Consider the following 15,184-nt stretch of genomic DNA (forward strand, 5'->3'; position numbering starts at 1 on the left):
TCTTTTTTCAGCTGCTTGAAACACATGGGTTTTAAAAGTTGCCTGGTAGAACTACATCCTACCTTCCAGGTTAGCAGCCTGCCTGACCTCGGGAATGTGGGACGAGACTCACCCCAAATGTCTTGCTCTCTGATTTATTGCTTACTGTTGCTGAGTAAATGGAAACCATGACAAAGTTTACACTAGCAGATACATACAAATGCCCTGGCTTATAAATATTCCATGATGGAAAATGGCACAATGACTCCATTCCTAGTGAAAATGCATGCTAAAGAGAAGCAAAAGGTGGGGGAACCCTATCAACAATGGCTCTTCTTACAGAGGAAAATTCAAACCTAAGGATGATGGGCTTTTAACTAACTGGACATCATTAGTCCCTTCATCAGCACTTGGTGAGTCAACTAAAAGTCAGCAAAGCAGAAAACACCTGCCTCTGGGCAAACCTGGAAGGATCCAATAGTATAGGGATCTTGTCTTGGAAGTTGGATGAAGAAGATCAACTGTCATTCTTTCTAAGAGAGGTCAGTGAGGAGGGATTTTAAAGTCTGATTTGAAAGTAGTTCACATACAGCCCTGCCTGGGACACAGAGCTATCCCTGTGTTGGACCCCTTAAAGCGCCAGCTGGAGTTTGACCACCTTTCTCTGGTGTATGTTGTAATGGCCAACTAATTCAATTGGCCCGGCAAACTTTTTTTTGACAACTGGGCCACCTACAGCTGAAGGGCTTTTTGCTAGTTTTACCTGTATGAGTCCCCTTGTAGGTCTTCAGGTGGTCGGACCAGGAGAACTTTGGCTGACAAGTTTTACACTGGAATGGTTTCACACCTATGTGTCTCCTTTGGTGTCTTTTGAGCTGGTCCGAAGGGAAAACCTTCACTCATAGTCCTTGAAGTCGCACTGATACGGTTTCTCACCAGTATGCTTCCAGCTGTGCGTCTGTAAGTGGGACAGTTTTAAGTATTTCTTGTTGCAGCCAGGGTAGGCACGCACGAAGGGGCGTTTCTCACTGGTCTCAGATGTCTCCTGGACAAGAGTCGGTGCTACTCCAGGCAGATGGCATAGGTCCTGAATGCTCCTGAAGATGCCATGGGTGTGTGTTCTGTACTGGGCGCTGCAGAGGATGGGTGTGGTATGGTTATCACTCTTGTATCCCGCGTGGTGGTTGCTCTGCCCTTCTGTCATTTCACTGAGCTGGAGCTCCCAGCAGCAACTCCCTTTAATGTAGTTCTTATTCATCTGATTCCAGGTCATGAATTCAAGCTGGGAGGTCATTTGGTATAAATTGTCATTACCGTGTGGCGTCCTCAGCAGCAGGGCCTGGCTGCCTGTCCAGCTGTCGGTGGGGGTTTGGCAGCCGTAGGCAGGAAGCGGCAAGGAGTACTTTGTTTGCCCAGGGAGCTCTGCTGGTTCCTGGGGTCCTCGTGCTTGAAGGAGTGGTTGTGGAAGTGCGGCGTGCGATGTGAGGGCTTGTGGCCGTAGCTGGCTGTCCTGTCGAAGGTGACCGTGTGTATCCTTCCCGCCACTTCCCAGTTTATTTTTGCCATCATCTTCCAAGGTGAATGTGGCTTCTGCACCGACCCAGTGGGAAGTTATGTATAAAAACCGTCGCCTCCTCCGTGGAGAAAGTTGTTCTCCCCCAAAACAAACACCATGGTTCTTGAGCCAGGGGCACTGGCTCACTGTGATATGTTGATACCTTTTTGAGTGCCCTTAATATTGTTTTTTACTATTTAACTTTTTACTCTCTATTTCGTCAGTATTAAATAATATTGACTGTCACCTGTTACCTATATGATAGTCAGTGATTTTATTCTACTTAAGTCTTTTCTTTTTCTCTACTCCAGTTTGTTTTAGTTGCATTCCTTCCACCTCCTCAGAACATGAAATGTTTATAGGATATTCTATAAGGATGCCCTCACACTGGTTTTAATCTCAGCTCAACAATGAAATCTATTAATGCTTAGCTTGCTGTTGTTTCTCCAATTATAGGTTGGTTGGATAAAGGTTATACTCTAGTAAAATTTTCAGGAAAGAAAAACATGTACAATATTTCCTGAGTTCTTGTTAATTTAAAATTATTTTTCTAGAGCTTTCATAGCTGAAGAACACCTTGGCTAGGGTGAAGTCCTTGACTGGCATTTTCTTTGCTTGGATTTCTTGAAAATGCTACTCTGTTGTTGCCTTGATTTTATGCTTATCTTGAGAAGCCTGTTGTCAGCTTAATTTTCTATTCTTATAAGTAATTTAGTATTTTCTCCGGTGGCTTTGAGCATTTTTCCTTTTGTCTTTTAAAGTCTAATAGTCTTACTAGAATAAGTACTAGAACACGTCTAGGAATTAATTGACCTGCCTCAACTTCTCAGGGACATTGAGTCCTTCTAATATGTAGATTTTAGTTTTCCCTTATTTTTAAAAAGTTATTCAAGTTATATTTCTAAATATTAGTTCTGGGTTATTGCTTTTCTTCTTTAACCCACTGCTTTAGGGACTTCAATTATACCTATGTTTATCCTTTGCATAATTTTCATTTTATACACTTTGTATTTTACCCTTTTTAAATTTTTAAAAAATGTCTTACATTTTTTCTCTTGATGGCTTTCCTGTCTTTGTCTAATGTCCCTAATTAAGTTTTTATTTGACTCTATTTTTCCCTGAACACCTTAATTTATTTTTCATTTCTCAGCTGGTTTTAATTTTTTCTTCAGTTTGTTTTGTAATTTTAATAAACCCTGTTGTATTGTACTTCTACCAGTATACTTTGTCTAGCTCTGTATATAGTTTTGAATTTACATTTATACACACACACGTGCACATGTATATACTACCAAATTATTCTTTTACAATTTTAAATTGAGTTTGGAATGCTACTTACAATTTTCTTCTGCTTTGGATTTGGAATTTAGGTGAAAGTTTCTATCACCTAAAATTTTATGCTTACATCTTTTGTTTTATTTTTACAGTAGCTTTTATGGTGCTTTTATTTTTTATATTTACATGTTTTGTAAACAGGGTTCATAATTTAAAGTTTTTGCAATTTGGGGCTATTTTGAAGAAAGAAAAGCTATAGACATGTCAAAACTTTATTGAATGTATTCTTTTGTTTCTCTGATAAATATCTAGGATAGAACCTTTTGATAGAAGAATATTTAACCTTATAAAATTAATTTATGTTAATTTAATTTAAACTGAAGCCAATTAATTTTCCAAAGTGGTTGTACCAACCTACAGTCCCAGAGTTGTAGTTGCTCCACATGCTCAAAAACTCTTGGTATTTTTAGTGTTTTAAATGTTAACCATTCTAGTTGGGTGGGTAGTGGTTTTATATTACTGTTTAATTTGTACTTCCCTGATAATAATGTTAAACCTATTTTCATATTCTTATCAGATATTTATAAATCATCTATTGTGAAGTATCTGTTCAAGTAATTTTCCTATTATTTATTGGGTTATAATTAGATTGTATTCTTGTGGAGTTCATAAGTATTCTGGACACCAATTCTGTGTCAGATACTGAATATGTGTGTGTGTGTGTTTTTTTTCATTCTGTGACTTGCTTTTCATTTTCTTAATAGTGTCTTTCAAAGAGCAAATATTTTAAATTTTATAAAATCCAATTAATCATTTTTTAAATGATTCATGTGCTTTTGTGTGTGTGTGTGTTTTATTTGAGATATCTTTTCTTACCTCAAGTTTATGAAAATACTCTCCTGTGTTTTCTTCTGGAAGTTTTATAATATGAAATTTTATATTTAAGTATATGATACCTTTTAGGTTAATTTTTGATATTGTGTGAGAAAGACTTAGGTTCATTTTCTCCTGAGAGATATCCAGTAGTTTCAGTGCCATTACTTAAAAATAATTTTCTTTCCCCATTGGATTACTGTGCCACTTTTGTAGAAAATCAATTGGCCATATATAGATGTCTGTCTTTTTGCCACCTGTCTACTCTTCCTTTGATCTATACATGTATCTTTAGGCCAATACCACTCTGTCTTGGTTATTTAATTTTTAAGTAAAGTCTGTAAGTTCTCAAACATTGAGAGAAATACATATTTCACTTTGGGAAATGTTTTTATTGTCATATAAATTTTCTTTTACTTTTTTTCATGCATACTTTTTAGAAAAATAATTAAGAGACTTAATTTTTTTTTTAAGCAAGGTATTGGATTTGCAGAATGATTGAGCAGATAACACATAGAGTTCCATACCCCACACTACCCCCTCACTGCTTCCCCTATTATTAACATTTTGCATTACTGTGGTACATTTGTTATAATTAATTAATGGATATTGATAGGTTATTAAGTACAGGTCTTAGTTCACATTAAGGTTTACTTTTTGTGCTATATGATTCTATGGTTTTGACAAATGCATAATGACATGCATCAACCACTAAAATTTCATATAAAATAGTTTACTATTCTGAAAAACACCTGTGATTCACCTATTCATTTTTCTTCAATTCTTTTGCTAACCCCTGACACTCACTGATCTTTTTATTGTTTTCACAGTATTGTGTTTTCTGAAATGTCATGTATTACAATGATATAGTATATAGCCTTTTCAGGCCAGCTTCTTTCACTTACCAATAAACATTTAAGATTTATTCATGGCTTTTTGTGGCTTGAAAGCTCACTTATTTTTATTATTGAATAATATTATTGCATTATATGGGTGTACCAGTGTTTATTTAACCATTCACTTGTTGAAGGACATCTTGGTTGTTTATTGCTTTTGGAGTTATAAATAAAGCTGTTATTAACATCCATATGCAATACCTATAGTTTTACAGGTACAAATTAATTGCCTTTTGGTGTGATTTCCAGACCAATGTTGTCACATCAGATTTTTATCTTTATGGAATTGCTCAGGAAGCCTATTTTAAATGCAAGGGAAGAGTAACTTAAATTGAACATCTTTAGGAGATTTTTCAAAATTCAAGGGAACAGTAACTTAAGTAGGGTAAATCTTTATAAGATGATGGGAGATGTGTGTCCATATTTTAGGAGACCAAGACACACTTGAAAGAAGGAAATAAAACTCTATAGCTTGAAGTTTAGAGTCTTCAGGAAGAAAGTCTATAATTGCAGCATGATTCCCTAATAATAGTATTTTAGAGGACAAGTTTACAGCTACATTTAGACAATATGAAAGAGGCTCACAAGTAATATTCTCCCTAAAGGTGACAGGGAATGGAATGGGGACCATAGAAGATATTATACCTTTAATAGTTTAAGTATTATATCAATTTATATTTAGAATGTTCTTTTCTTTAAAATTTTTTTTCTTTAAAATAACGTAATGAAAATACAGCAAATATGTTCTATTTTTAGAATTGGGCAAAATAGGCTGTCCAGTGCAAAATTGCGAGTGAGATCATTTGAAGCTGAGAAAACATAAATACAGTATGAGCCCACATGCCATGAAACATTAACAAATAGGGACGGGAAGCAGCGGGGGAAACCCCAGAGCTTTTAATCTTATTTTATGGTGGCATTCATGTACTGAAAAGAGTGAAAGAACAGCCCCCACACTTCCAGAAATGAGTCAGTTTCATGTCTCAAGCTGATTATAAACCATTCATGGGCGGCAGCCTCCCACAGCTGACTTTAACTGTGATTAGAATAGAGGATGGTCGTTAGTTTGGGCATGCTGTATATACCCTGAAGCCTTCAAAGCCTGATCATCGGGTAAATTCTAGGACCAAAAAATGAGCTTACAAATATTTTTTCATTTATGTGTTCTAAAAATGACAGCTAGTCAACAGGCCAATCGTATATGCTCAAACCATGCTCCATACTTTTGGCATATGCTGGAATAATTTTAAAAGTTTAGGAACCCCTTTTCAGTTTTCCATTTTAGACCATTTCAATTTTCCATTCCTATTTCCGTCACAAAGAACTGTATTTGATGAACATAACTCATACTGTTCCATGTAAAATCCTAGTCTCTTGTTAGAATTAAAATGTTTTAACAAATAGTATGGATTCAAGACGCTAATGGTCTAGAAGGGGAAACACTTTATAGTTAATATCTTGTACTTTGATGACAAAACACTGAGTAGAAGTGTTTGTAAAAACAATTTTTTTGGTTATTTCTTTTTCAAACACATAGGATATCTCATATTTAGAAATTTCCTTTTAAACCTTTCTTCTGAGAAGAGGTTTACTTGAATACATATAACAAAGGATTAAAAAAAAAAAGTCTGCTTTGCAGAATGACAAGATGGTCTGCATATTTCCTTGACTAAAAGCAAGGAAGTCCTGAAACTTGATTAAGGTGTTCACTTTTCTGCTATGTATTTGAAAATGTTAAGATTCAGTCATGAAATCATTATTTTTTGTTACATAATCAACTTTGATTAAAACAATTGTAATAGTATCAGACCTACAAGATAATAAACATGCTGTCTATCAACTGGCAGATAATATTTGTTGAATAAGTGAAAGTAATATGTACTGGGCATTATTTATTTAGTATACTCCAGTATGTGAAACAGTTTAAGAAAATTGTATAGGCTATATTTAAAACATTCCTAGGTATAATTTCGGAAGAAATGTTTTTCTTTTTCATAAGAATACCATTTTATTTAAAACAAAATGAGGAAACTGTCCCAGTACAATGTGTGGCCACTTTACATCAAGCATTGACACCAGGGAAAGAACCCACACCCATTGCTGTTGAATCGATTCCAATCCATAGTGACCATACAGGACAGAGTAGAACTGCCCCATAGGGTTTCCAAGGAGTGGCTGGTAGATTCAAACTTTGGCCTTTTAGTTAGCAGCTGAGCTCCTAATCACTGTGCCACCAGGGCGCCCAACAAACATTAAATGCTCTTATTGTGTGAAAATTCATTTAAAACATGGAATGCTATATTTAAGAGAAATATAAGTTAGCCTTTTACTTATCTTTCCCAGCCTTCCCCCCACCCCCACCCTGGGCTCAGTTTCACCTATTAACCCTGGTTAAAAATATGAATTAGAAATGATTGCAGTAAAAGATTTGGAAAGAAAAATCCTTCCCCCTCACCTACCCCCTGCACTTATAGAAGTATAAGCCAAATTAAAAGAGCAGACAACTCAAAGCTGCCAGATGATATTCCAAAGGAAATCTCAAAATTTGAAGATGTAAACCATAATATGGGAGTTGTTCGTGCTAGTTTTTCAGAGTATCTTCTTAGTTTCATTCTCAGAAGCATATTTAAAAAGTTAGTTGAATTATTAAAGCTCCAGGAGTGCTAAAACTCCAACTTTCCCACCCATACCCTACTAACCTGACAATAATGCATGTAAAGGAAAATACTCAAATAAAAATTCACACTCCATTTTTTCTAGGAGGAAGCTTATGGATGGCATCATTATGTTTTAACTCATTTCTCCACTTAAAATATAAGGTAAGAATGGCCACTATAGCACTTGATATTCCTCTCAAAGGAAAATAAACAAAGCATATAATCCAGGACAAGTAATCCAGGATTCATATATAAGTGGCACTACATATTTCTGAAATGCCCTCCAAACTAAAGATTTATAATGAGTGAGACAAGAAATTATAATTCACTCTATCAAAAATCTGAAGAGGGAGGGAATATTTTTGCTATGCACAAGCTGAATCAAGTTAATGAGGCATCTAACATTGCAAAAAGAACGTTGTCTATAAATAAATTCAGTCTGATTGGGATGTATTAGTTGTCTGATAATATTCTGTAGCCTACTGATGCCTTGGGTGGAATATAGATTTCTTAAAAGAGAAAGGCCAATGCAAAACTCCAGGTTGTTTTCTATAATGGCATTAAAAGTAATTTTCTCTTTAAAATATGGCTTTGCATTCATGATATTTCCAAAGTAATAATTTAAGCAAAAGACAAAACATGCTCTTCTACTGAAATCCACCTGAACCTTGGAATTTGTCAAAAAAATCTCCCCACTCTTGTATTTTTTCCGCTAAAATCTGTCTTTTAAGATCCTACTCTTAAACTACATACATGAACTTTAAAGGCTAAGAAGGGATACAGTTAGACTCTCAGTTATTGTTCAGCCCAGATCTACAACCTTGACCATGTACTTATGATTATGGTTGATAGGATAGATGGACGTTTTAAAATGACTACATGCTATTTTTTTTATTAGGTTCTGGGTGAGTCTATATTAAAAAAAAAAATTCTATAGAGTATGTGAATTTAACTGTTCCAATCAAATGAAAAATTCTAGTTTCATGGACCTTGTTTTTCATAGAATTATAGAATGAGAAGCAGAATGTATTTTATATTGGTTATCCTTCTGCTTTTTCTTAGAAAACTCCTTTAATTTGTTCACCTGGTCAAATTCATAATAACTCTTCTCAAAAACCTTTCCCATACATTCAGTCCAAATTTACTTCTACAAAATTTACCCTCTGAAATAAGTTTAAAAATGTAAATGCATACATTTTTACTAAAAAAAAAAAATAAAGTCTAGAAAAAGGAACAAAGTGAAAAGCAGAAGTTCCCCTCTTTTGCACACCTATTCTCCACTTCCTGAAATTAGCCACCATTAACAATTTATTGTGTAATATTCCAGAAATATCTCAAGAATTCTGTGAATTCTTGGTAGGTGCCATTAAGTTGGTTCCGACTGGTAGCAACTCTATGTACAACAGAACAAAACACTGCCCGGCCTCATTCTTACAATCCTTGTTAGGTTTGAGCCCATTGTTGCAGCCACTGTGTCAACCCATCTTGTTGAGGGTCTTCCTCTTTTTTGCTGACACTCTACTTTATCAAGAATGATGTCCTCTAGGGACTGGTCCCTCCTGATAACATGTCCAAAGTAATTGAGATGAAGTCTTGTCATCCTTGCTTCCAAGGAGCTCTCTGGCTGTATTTCTTCCAAGACAGATTCGTTAGTTCTTCTGGCAATCCATGGTATATTTAATATTTTTCTCCAACACCGTAATTCGAAGGCATTAATTCTTCTTCGGTCTTCCTTATTCATTGTTCAACTTTCACATACATATGAGGCGATTGAAAATACCATGGCTTGGGTCAGGCACACCTTAGTCCTCAAAGTGACATCTTTACTTTTGAATATTATAGAGACTTTTTCAGCAGATTTGCCCAATGCAATACATCCTTTGGTTTCCTGACCACTGCTTCCATGGGCGTTAATTGTGGATCCAAGTAAAATGAAATCTTTGACAACTTCAATCTTTTCTCCATTTATCAAAGTGTTTATTGGTCCATTTGTGAGGATGTTTGTTTTCTTTATGTTGAGGCATAATCCATACTGAAGGCTGTAGTCTTTGATCTTCATCAGTAAGTGCTTCAGGTCCTCATCGCTTTTAGCAAGCAAGGTTGTGTCATCTGCATATTGCAAGTTGTTAATAAATCTTCCACCAATCCTGCTGCCCCTTTCTTCTTCGTACAGTCTAGCTTCTTGAATTATTTGCTTAGCCTACATATTGGTGAAAGGATGGAACCCTGACAAACTTTCTTGATTTTATACCATGCAGTATCCCCTTGCTCTGTTCGAACGACTGCCTCTTGGTCTATGTACGAGTTCCTCATGAGCACAATGAAGTGTCCTGGAATTCCCATTCTTTGAAATGTTGTCCATGATTTGTTATGATCCGCACAGTTGAATGCCTTTGCATAGTCAATAAAACACAAGTAAACATCTTTCTGGTATCCTCTGCTTTCAGCCAAGATCCACCTGGCATCGGCAATGTTAACTTTCCACATGCTTTTCTGAATCTGACTTGAATTTCTGGCAGTTCCCTGTCGATGCACTGCTGCTTTTGAAAGATCTTCAGGAAAATTTTACTTGCGTGTAATATTAACGATATCGTTCGATAATACCACCTTTCTTTGGAATAGGCACAAATACAGATTTCTTCCAGGTGGTTAGCCAAGTAGCTGTCATGCAAATGTCTTGGCATAGAAGAATAAACACCTCCAGTGCTGCATCCCTTTTTGAAACATCTCAATTGATATTCTGTCAATTCCTGAAGCTTTCTTTTTCATCAATGCTTTAAGTGCAGCTTAGACTTCTTCCTTCAATAACATTGGTGATTGATCATATACTGTCTCCTGAAATGGTTGAATGTGGTCTGGCTGTTTTTGATTCAGTGACTCTGTGTATTCCTTCCGTCTTCTTTTGATGCTTCCTGTATCACTCAATATTTTGCCCATAGAATCCTTCAAAATTGCAACTTGAGACTTGATTTTTTTCTTCAGTTCTTTCAGCTTGAGAAATGCCATGCACGTTCTTTCCTTTTGATTTTCTAACTCCAGATCTTTGCACATTTTATTGTACTATTTTACTTTATCTTCTTGAGCTGTCGTTAGAAATCTTTTGTTCAGATTTTTTATTTCATCATTTCTTCCATTCAGTTTAGCTACTCTGCATTCAAAAACAAGTTTCAGCATCTGTTCTGACATCCACTTTGGTCTTTTCTTTCTTTTTAATGATCTTTTGCTTTCTCCATGTATGGTGTCTTTGATGTCTTCCCCATATCTCATCTGGTGCTCCATCATTAGTGTTCAGTGCATCACGTTTATTCTTGAGATGGTCTCTAAATTCAGGTGAGATATAGTCAGGGTCGTATTTTGGCTCTTGTGGAATTGTTTTAATTTTCTTCAGCTTCAACTTGAACTTTCAATGAGCAATTGATGGCCTTATTCTGACTGACGATATCAAGCTTTTCCACTGCCTTTTCCCACAGATATAGTTGATTTCATTTCTGTGTTTTCCATCTGGTGAGATCCACGTGTATCATTACTGTTTATGTTGTTGAAAAAAAGATATTTGCAATGAAGAAGTTGTCTGTCTTGCAAAATTCTATCATGTGATCTCTGGTGTCCTTTCTGTCACCAAAGCCATGTTTTCCAACTACCGATCCTTCTTCCTTTCTAACTTTAGAGTTCCAATCACCAGTAATTATTAATGCATCTTATTGTATATTTGATTAATTTCAGATTGCAAATGCTGATAAAAGTCTTCAATTTCCTTATCTTTGGCATTGGTGATTGATGTGTAAATTTGAATAATAGTCACATTAACTGGTCTTCCTTGTAGGCATATGGCTGTTATTCTATCACTGACAGCCTTGTACTTCAGGATAGATCTTGAAATTCACAACAAATGCTAAGCCTTTCCTCTTTAATTTGTCATTCCCATTAAAGTAGACCATATGATTACCTCACAGTTCCGAAGGCTAGATGCCTTCTGAGGGCTCTGAGAGAACTGTTCCATGCCTCTCCCTAAGCTTCTGATAGCTCCACCAGGCATCCCTTGGCTTGTAGCTGCAGGTATCACATGGTATCCTTCCTCTGTCTCCCTGTTTCTGTGTATCTTCTTTTTTTAGGACGCATCCTACTCCACTGTGACCTCATGTTAACATGACTTATCTTCAGAGAACCAGTTGCCAAATAGGGTCACACTCACAGGTACAGAGGTTAGGACTTCAACATATCTTTTTGGGAGACATAATTGCATTCGTAACAGGAGCTTTTCTTAATCTCAGCAATATTGACATTTTGGACTGGATAATATTTATGGTGGGGGACTGCCCTGTGCATAGTAATATGTTTAACAGCATTCCTGATCTTTACCCATTAGGTACCAGAAGACCCCTGTCTTGGTTATCTAGTGCTGGTATAACAGAAATACCACAGTGGATGCCTTTAACAAAGAGAATTTTATTCTCTCACAGTCCTACTAGTAGGCTAAAAAGTCTGAATTTAGGGTGCCAGCTCTAGGGAAGTCTTTCTATCTCTGTTGGCTCTGAAGGAAAGTCCTTGTCATCAGTCTTCACTTGGTCTGGGAGCATCTCAGCACAGGAACCTCAGATCCAAAGGTCACACTCTGCTCCCGGTGCTGTTTTCTTGACGGTATGAGGTACCCCATGTCTCCCCTCCCTTCTCTCTTTTATAGCTCAAAAGGGCTTGGCTTAAGATACTATCTAATCTTGTAGATCTCATCAGTATAACTGCCACTAATCCATCTCATTACATCATAGTGATAGGATTTACAACATATAAGGAAACCGCATCAGGTGGCAAAATGTTACACAGTCATACAATACTGGGAATCATGACTTAGCCAAGTTGACAGATAATTTTGGGGGACACAATTCAATCCATGAAAACCCCCATCTTCTTGTGTTGTACAAGCAAAGGCATTTCGAGCAATTGCGAAATGTTCTTCGGTGGACGTGATCACTCCATGTTGAGAACCACTGCTCCAGGACAAACTGTTACATACTATAAACCAGGAGAAAATAGCTTATAAATCAAAGCAATTGAAAGATTTTACTTAGCTAAAACCTAGGTAACTTGCATTAGAATAGATTCTAAGGTATTCGACCCGATTGGGCCAAATTTATTGATATTATTTACAAAAGTTTCAAATTTCAATGTGTTAGCTTATGCAGTTTGAGATGATCCTAAGAGTTTCCTTGGTTTACTTGGTTAAATGAAACTTGGACACAATGGTGGCCTATGTATAATGAGGTTAAAATGCCAAAGTTTTCCTGGCATGATTTCAAGGAAGGAATCCAAAGACTTATGGAGACAGGAATAATTGGACTTGATTTATCATGTGTAATCTACACATCTACCTCTTAATATGCTCCATGAGAAGTTCCAGAAGACACTTCTTTTTCTAAAGTATTGAGAAATACATTAGTGAGGGGGAGCACTTACATGCTTGAAAAGCTCTGCGGTTGGTCTTTATAGGCCAGATATGACTGTAGGTGATACCACAATTGAGATGGATACCCTGATATCAATGAGGATGATGGAATCCCAGAATAACAGAGGCCAACTGGCCACGCTGAATTGCGAAAGTCAAGATGTGCATGTTAACTTGTAAAGGGCAGCAGGAACTTACAAAGAATAAGAATTCCTTGGCCCGTAGAACTCTTTGGAAGTGGCTTGTTTAGCACAGTGTCTCTAAGAGTGAAATAGATAGATGGGAAGACTACCAGCCTATTTCATCATCTATGTAATACAATAAACTCTATTATCCGAAAACCTGACTTGAATCACCACAGTGGAGAATCTCAGCCCTTCATCCAGTTTCAAGACCTAAGTCAGTTCACAGACTTAAGAGTAGTGCCTTGATTGAAGGGGAGGCCAAGTCTGCTTGAGAAAAGTACCCTGTACCACTGCTACAAATGCACACTGTAAATCTTCCTCCAAGGCTTATCCGAAGGGTCAAGAAAGAAGCATTCTTTCAGGAAACCCAAAGACTTAAAGGTTTGAATAACCAGAGGGCAGAGTTCAAGTAAACAATAGCCACTGGAAAGTAAGGATAGAAAACCCTGGAAAGAAGACAACCAGAGAGGGTACCCCCAAATTTTAGTGTAAAACTTACTTAAATGTCTGTCTGATCCATGTACAGGGCAGACTCCAAGAAAAGGTTGACAAAATTAAAGGGAGAAATAGACAGTTCCATAATCATAGCTGGAGATCTTAACAACACTCTCTCAGCAATTGATAGAACAACTAGAAAAAAAAAATTACAAAAGACTTAGAAGAAAACTACTAAAGACTATCAACTACCTTGACCTACTTGATTTTTATAGGAAAGTATACCCTACAGCGAAGTCCCTGAATGAGAGCTCAGCTACTAACCCAAAGGGAGGTTCGGGTTGATTGCAAAATTATGGATAATTTTCATATAACGTGAAGGTATATATATTTTTTGACAATAAAAAAAGAAAATGAATATGAACCTCCAGGAAACTCCAGGAAGGACAAAAGGCTTTGAAAGAATAATTTTTTAAATAAAAGGTATTATGGTTTTGAGCAATTTATGGAAGTGCAGGGAAAGAAAATTAACTCTGATGTTTGGAATATTCTCATTTAAGCAATAGAGCTTTAAAGACCTAAATAAATTTCCATGGGTGTAATCTTACTACATGGTCAGCAAATAATGTGTCCTATACTTTTTTATAATAGCATATACTATAATACATACAAAGTTTTGACTTCTTATAATACATTTGAATATCTGCAGTAAGATTGTGAGAATTTGAACAGGATATTTATGCTAATGAACTTTAATAAAATTAATAACATGAAGATGAATTGGAGCATTTTTAGTGTTGGGACTGGAATACAGAGGAAGAAGACATATGACGTAAGTAATGGAATTTAAAAAAAAATTTACTTGATAATAATATTGGTATGGGCTGTTGCTTTAAAAGCTTCAGATTTCTAGTTTGAAACCTCAGTTAGGGGAAAGAAAGTTTTTTGGTTAATCTTTGAAAGTGTTGATAAAATTAAAATAACATTACTGCATTAGTGGTATCAGATTCAGGAATAAGAGGAAATTGTGTGTGTACATGAACTCTTTCTAGGTGATAATATGAACCACTTGGAATATGAGTGTACAGGATGAGGAAGGTCAAGAAAAGTGCAATCTCATTCACTTCAGCTCCAGTTGAAGCTTGGAGACTAATCATGTCGGTGAGATAAAAATTAGCATCTGAAAGAAAAAGAAATTTAATTCACTGAAGCAAGTGCCCATCTAAAATGTATTTAAAATTAGACCATTTGTTTAATTATTTTAGAAGTATTTACAGGAGTCCCTGAGTGGTGCAAACAGTTCATATGCTTGGCTGCTAACTGAAAGGTGGGAAGTTCAAGTCCACTCAGAGGTACCTTGAAGAAAGGCCTGGTGATCTAAAAAAAAAGAAAAATCAGCCATTGAAAACCCTGTAAAGCACAGTTCTGTGACACACATGCAATCACCATGAGTCGAAGTTGACTCGATGGCCTACTCAGTCAATCAAACAGTTACAACACTAAACCCCTTGTCTTCTTTTGTTCATAACTTCTCTAAAACAAGAAGGAATAATTTCAGATCACAGTGTTTTTGTTTTCAGTGGGGGAAACGGACGCTGCAGTTTGTTGGTCCAATGACATGTTCACATAAGCCAGTACAAGTTCATTCATTACCACGAAAAGCCATGGTGGTACATATCCTGCAGAGTTCTGACATCTCAATATTTCTCTCTTTGGGTTTTTTTGTTTGTTCGTTTTCCTTGTCTTTTTAAAATAATAAACATTTTCAAGATATTTCCAGAAGAACATCATATAGTTTATTGGCTAGCTGAAGACAATTCAGAGTCATTGTTGTCCAGTTGGATCATCACCTTCTCTACGTTGACAATTGATGTCTTAATTTCCTAACT

At 36.2% G+C, this 15,184-nt stretch overlaps 1 pseudogene; it reads right to left on the reverse strand.

Moving 5' to 3' along the window:
- Positions 1-610: 610 nt before the first annotated feature.
- Positions 611-1,724, reverse strand: LOC100660669 (Wilms tumor protein homolog; annotated as a pseudogene).
- Between the last annotated feature and the right edge of the window lie 13,460 nt (positions 1,725-15,184).

Source organism: Loxodonta africana, chromosome 10 (genome assembly GCF_030014295.1).
Source record: "Loxodonta africana isolate mLoxAfr1 chromosome 10, mLoxAfr1.hap2, whole genome shotgun sequence".
In the NCBI taxonomy this organism is placed as follows: Eukaryota; Metazoa; Chordata; class Mammalia; order Proboscidea; family Elephantidae; genus Loxodonta; species Loxodonta africana.